Raw genomic sequence first — 6,224 nt, forward strand, 5'->3', positions numbered from 1 at the left:
GTGAATGGAGACTTTAGTGTAGAAATTGGAATTTTTCATATTCGTGTCTGGGTTCACTGTGATAGATGGATAGTCAAAGTGTGAACAACCTTAAAGGGTCTGTTTCTGCAACTTGTATTATTAAAGTTGATACAAGGTAGAGTTGTGTGGAAATTTTCTTTCCTGTATAAAATTCAAAAAATGACACGAAAATTCTTGTTAGCTATATTGTTATCCAATGATTATTTTGGAGGGTGGAAGAGTAAGTTTCAGATATGCACCAAAATTGGCAAAATTAATATGCCCAGTTTTCACAGTTTCTGCATGACCTGTACTTTCGCCCCCAGCAAATACTCCATTTCTCTACCACCTTGAGATTAGTATTGGTTTAATATAGGCTATGAAATTAAAATGACTGTTATCTCCATAAATCCGCATGTAAAAATATTTATTATGTTCGTTATAGATTATTTATATTATCTGCCTTTAAGACTTACCAAAAATTCATCATTGTCAAGTTATTAATATATTTGTCCGGGTAAATTACTACGAGTATAATAATTTCGTTTTGTCTCATGAGGTTACTTGCTTAAGTTAAAAGTGCATTAGTTTCAAACATGGACAATTTTGGTGGATATATTCATTAAGGTTCAAACTTTCTTGGTCAAATGAACAAATTTTGGTGATATACTCGTTAAGGCTCAAACTGTCTTGGTCATTTGAAAATTACTTCTTTAGGAAGTAACACACATTGGAGAGAAGATGTCATACATTTGACCATTTTTAAGCTTCTATTATTTGATTTAGGCCTCTCTACGATCAGTTAATTGGCTAATCCGCGCTAATGCACAGGACTCCTCTCCTCCCCCCACCCCTCTCTCTCTCTCTCATGCACAAGCCAACTTTTTATTTGATCTGAGGGAGTAAACGCAGCTTCGGCCTCATGGAAAAGGATGTGTATTCATGGGTTTCAAACCATCAGTCGTACACAAAAAATCTGTTAATATAAGAATATGAACGATTGCACTCATCTCATATTCTTACAAAGTCAAAAAAGAAATGCAAGAGGTATGAAGCAAGAAAAAAAATTGGTTTCAGTTATGAACTTTTCTCTCTTGAAATTATGGTAGAGTTGGATTATGTTAAACAGAACTGCGTTCTTTTCTAAATTGTTATGAACTGCCTTATTTTTATGAAATTCCCAATCCTATGTCCACACACACACACACACACACATATATATATATATATATACACACACACACAAAAGGAGTATCATTGAACCCCCTTTTGTCAGACGAGACGCGTGGCATTGCACTGTGCACCTTTTTTTTTTTGAAAAAAAAAAACTTTTAGCGGCCGTTTGAAGCACACATTTTTTTGTGCCGCTGATGGCGCGCACGATCAGTGGTGCAAAATGGACCCATGTATCAAGACACAGCCATAGATGAAAATGTAAAGTGCTAAATGATATATGCTAATAGATTTATGGTGTTTTTTTCCAAATTCTGACCCCATAATGTATTCAGCATGATTTATTTATTTACTAGAAATCAACACTTTGACCATGCATTTTGAATGAAAAAATGGTATTTAGAGCCTAAAAAAATTATGAAAATTATAGCACATTCATTTTTGAAACCTTATGAAAACATTACTATGCATCATAAGAATTTCAAAAAAACACAGGAAATCCATTAGCATGTTTTATTTAGCACCATGCGGTTTAAAAAAAAATATATATATATATATATATATATATATATATATATATATATATATATATAATAATGGCTCCGTGCTAAATGGTTGTGTGCTAAATGCAGCTTAACCTAGCTAAGAAGGCATTTAAAACCTTTTCAACCCCTGCAAGTTCGAATCCCTCCTCTCCTCTCTCTTTCTCTCTCCCTTCCGAGAGGGTTGTGTATGTTCGCCCCCGATGATTCACTGAATCCCACGCCTGTGTTCGGGGCTTTGAATGAGCACCACGTATACAAGCACATGGGGCTCGTATTCCTGTGTATGTTGACATAACTTTGCATCGGACTCTGGTGTTGTTGCAAAGACTTAAGTACCCTTTATTGCTATTCTTCTCATAAAGTGATGGTTTGAGAAAATAACAAAAATGCCCTTCATTCAAAAAAGAAAAAACAAATAGTTCAAAAAAAGGACAAACATGTCCTCAATCCAGAAAGTCGAGGATGATGTTGACTCTTCAAAGTCTTCTTCTTTTTCTGTTCAAAAAAAGGACAAACATGTCTTCTTCTTCTTTCTCCGTAAAACACTGTAAAACCCTTTCTCTCTCTAGAGAAGAAATCAAGGGAAACAAAGAGTTCTTCCTGGAGAAGGCCATGAACATCAACCCTCTCACTCTCTCTCCCTTCTCTCTCTACTTCTGTGCACATCCAACAGACGATCCTACATTGCTCCATCGTCATCTTCTTCCTTATTCGTAAAACACTGTAAAACCCTCTCTCTTTGTAGAGAAGAAATCAAGGGAGGTAAAGGGTTCCTCCTGGAGAAGGCCATGAACACCAACCCTCTCACTCTCTCTCTACTTATGTGCCTGATTTAGAGTTTTTGCCCTTACAGGAGGGGGGTCCGGGGGCTCCCCCCCGGCGCAGATCCAACAATGATTTGTAGTATTATCAGGCTTTCCTACAGCAATTTGTAGTATTTGTAGTGTCTTCCGTAAATCGTGAAACGCTATAGCGATTTGTAGTGTCTTCCGCAAATCTCTATAGCGATTTGTAGTGTCTTCCGCAAATTAGGACCAACTTGTCAGAGTCATATCTCCCTAACCGGAGGTCATATTCCAAATCCGTAAAAAGTGGTGTCTTCGTTATTGAGTCTAGTTTATTTTTGTAAATTTTCAGCAATTTCTATTGTCATTTCATTCCCCATTTTAACTTCAACGATACATTACAACCACAATCATCAAAAGAAAGATTGCCCAAGCTAAGAGTCACCGTTCTCGCCCTCCTCCTCGACAGCAACCCAGTCGGTGCAGTCGCGCTGAGGATGGCCAGCAGAAGCTCCACCACGTCGTCTTCCTCTCCCTAGCGAGGAGGTCTCAGCGGAGTCGTCGTTCCGGTGACGGGTGTTCATCTCGTTCCGGTGACGGGTGTTCTACGCAATGTAAATCCCCTCTTCTGTAAGGGCAAAAGGCCATGAACACGCTGGGAGGAGCCCTCAGACCCCCCTTCTGTAAGGGTAAAAGCTCTGAAACAGACTCCATAACTCTTCAAGTTGAATGATGCTACCCACACTGGGAGGAGCTCTCAGACCCCCCTTTCTGTAAGGGTAAAAACTCTAAATAAGCAGAAATAGAAGGGAGGGAGAGAGAGAGAGTTGAATGATGCTACCCACGCTGGGATGAGCCCCCAAACCCTCCTCCTGTAAGGGTAAAAACTTTGAATCAGGCTCCACAACAGTCAATGTGCAGGTCAGTCGATGCTTGATGGAGCAATGTATGATCTTCTAATGGATGTGCACAGAAGCAGAAATAGAAGGGAGAGAGAGAGAGTAAGAGGGTTGATGTTCATGGCCTCCTCCAGGGGAGATTTCTTTCTCGGATAATCCTGCAGTACAGAGACTGGGTCTTAAATAATCATCTTCGGGGCACTTAAGTCTTTACAACCACTCATTTTCAAGAGCCGTCATTTTTTTTTGCACCAATGGAGGAGAGGGTACTTAAGTCTTTGCAATCACATCAAACTCCAACGCTAATTAATGCTGACAAACATGGGGATACGAGACGCACATGCTTACATACGTGGTGCTCTTTGGGACCCCCGATCATGAGATGTAGCTAACTGCCCTGTTCGGGGGGGGAACATATAACCTGCTTCGCTCCCTTCCCCTCTCCGTCGCCCGCTCCTCGACTCCCCTCTCTTTCGCCTCTTCGCCCTTGCTGCCCTCGTTGCCCGTCCCTCTTCTCCCCCTCTCCCTCTCTCTTTCCATCACTACAACACCTTGCAATCCCCCTCTTTCCCCCATTTCGCTCTCCCTCTCCTTCCCTGCACCGCCGGAGGACTCACCTGTTGCCTGAATAAACCCCAGCGGATTGTCACCGTAGCGGCGACAAACCCTCAACTGCAGGAGGTCAGTTGTGCCCTTTCCCCTCTCTCCCCCCTCTCTCTCAATCGATCTCTCCCTCTCTCTTGAGCATTAGGCGAGATGATCCTCGCTTGAGCCCTCTTTCTCTCAATCGATCTCTCCCTTACCTGATGCTCTAATGTTGGGGTTTTGTGTATCTTTCTTCCCTCAACCCTTTTTTCAAGTTTTTTTTTTCGCTAGTATTCTTTTCTTCTTGTTTATTGGGTTTTCTTTCATGTTATCTTGTTTTCTTTATAAGATATTGATGTAGCAAGCCAATGCTATTGATTGGCTTTCCTGGTTCACCACCGTTCTCTTTGTCAAGCATGTCTTATTGTTGGTTGGTTCATCTACTTGAGTGTTGTTGTTGATGCTAGAAAAAGATATAACTAGCCTTCTTATTTCCTCATATACTGTGGCATCATTTTGTTGATGGTGTAGTTCGTGCCTTTGTTTTCTGCATATATGAAATTCCTGTCCGTTTTGCTTCTGATGTTGGAACTATTTCATGTCCCAAAAAAGTTCTTATGGTTGATATCTGTTGAAGTTATTGGGATAGGTTTTGTGCATGTTCAAGAAACATGATATCATGTTTTCTTATGTTTGATATGTTACCAATGCAAAGGGATTATATAGTAATAGTTTGGTTTCTGTAAACTAGACAAACATGTGTCATGACCCTGTTGTCAAAGAAGCAACAGATCATGTTGTCAAGACCATTCAGCAGAGGTCTAATTCGCTGGCTCCATACGAGCTGCTGGAGATCCTTCTTGCAAAGGCTGAGGTGGACGAATTCTAGTTTTGTTTTGTATCATGGTCCTGTTTTATCTCCACTTGTTTCATTTCACCTCTGTGCACAACTGAATCTCTTCGTGTACTTCTCTGTTTGCGATTGCAGATCATTGAAGAATCAACAAAGCTTGATTTGCTTCTCAAGTTGAAAAGGGATAACGAAAAAAATTCAAGGATGAAGTACATAAGAATCTTGAAGGGAATTATCTTTTAAATCATATGCAACGAGAGCACTCCTAGACTCGTGTAACAATTTTTAAACATGCTTCCATTGTTGAAACATTAATGAGTGTTTTGTGATTAAATGTGCTTGGACTAAATTTTGTTCATTGTAATTGAGAGGTTACAAGATCAATTCATTTGTTTGCTGGTCCTGTGAGGGTGATAATTCAAGTGGATCCATAGATTCCTCTGCTTCAACATGCAAAAGCATATATAACCTTCATCAAATCACAAATCGTCACTGGCATGATCAGAAAAGACATAAGCTACTACAATATCATAACCTCGAGAAGTTGCTCTTCTTCAAAGCTTGATTGATTACCATGTATGGATTAACCACCCGCCAAATTGTCACCTTCAAATTATGGAACCTCCTCATTCTGTAAAATTATGGAGTTGAAAACATGTTACTCTACATGGAGGGAATATTTCGAAGTGGTACCCTAAACACCACTAAAACAAGACTGATCCTCTGCTAACAACAATAATGTAGCAGAGTTGCAAGAGTAGATAAACCATGAATTATCTGAGAAAACATATTCCAAAATTGAAACAGTACTACACGAGTTGCTCTACATGGAGGGAATATTACAGGGTTATACAGAAAATGCCACTAAGAAAAGATTGATTGTCTTCCATGCTAAAAACAATAATGCAGCAAAGTTCTAAGAGCAGATAAACCTTGAATTATCAGGAGAAGATGTTGTACATAGAAGAATATTATAAGACCGCTAAAAAAAGATTGACTGCCTGCTAACAACAATAATGCAATAAAATTGGCACAACTTACGCTGAATCATTAATGCAAAAGACCTGGCTCAAAAACTCGCTCACGTGAATTGCTTCAAAAGCTTGAAGCCAAGTAGTTCAAAGAACGCTTCTCACTTTATTGAAAGCATGCTTCCATGCTTCCAAATACATGAGACATTGCAAGGAGAATTACTTATTCATTAAAAACATATTTATACAATTTTCATTCCTACAATAAAGGAACCATCATTGAACTATTTTAATTAAACTAATGAATAAATCATAAACAATTATTTAAAAAAAAAGCAATCTTCTTATACATTTATTCTATACGTCTTTCAAACATACAGTAAGGTGCATGTATAACATGATTCAAATGAATA

This window comes from Nuphar pumila, chromosome 6 (genome assembly GCF_984573655.1).
Source record: "Nuphar pumila chromosome 6, dmNupPumi1.hap1.1, whole genome shotgun sequence".
Taxonomy (NCBI): domain Eukaryota; kingdom Viridiplantae; phylum Streptophyta; class Magnoliopsida; order Nymphaeales; family Nymphaeaceae; genus Nuphar; species Nuphar pumila.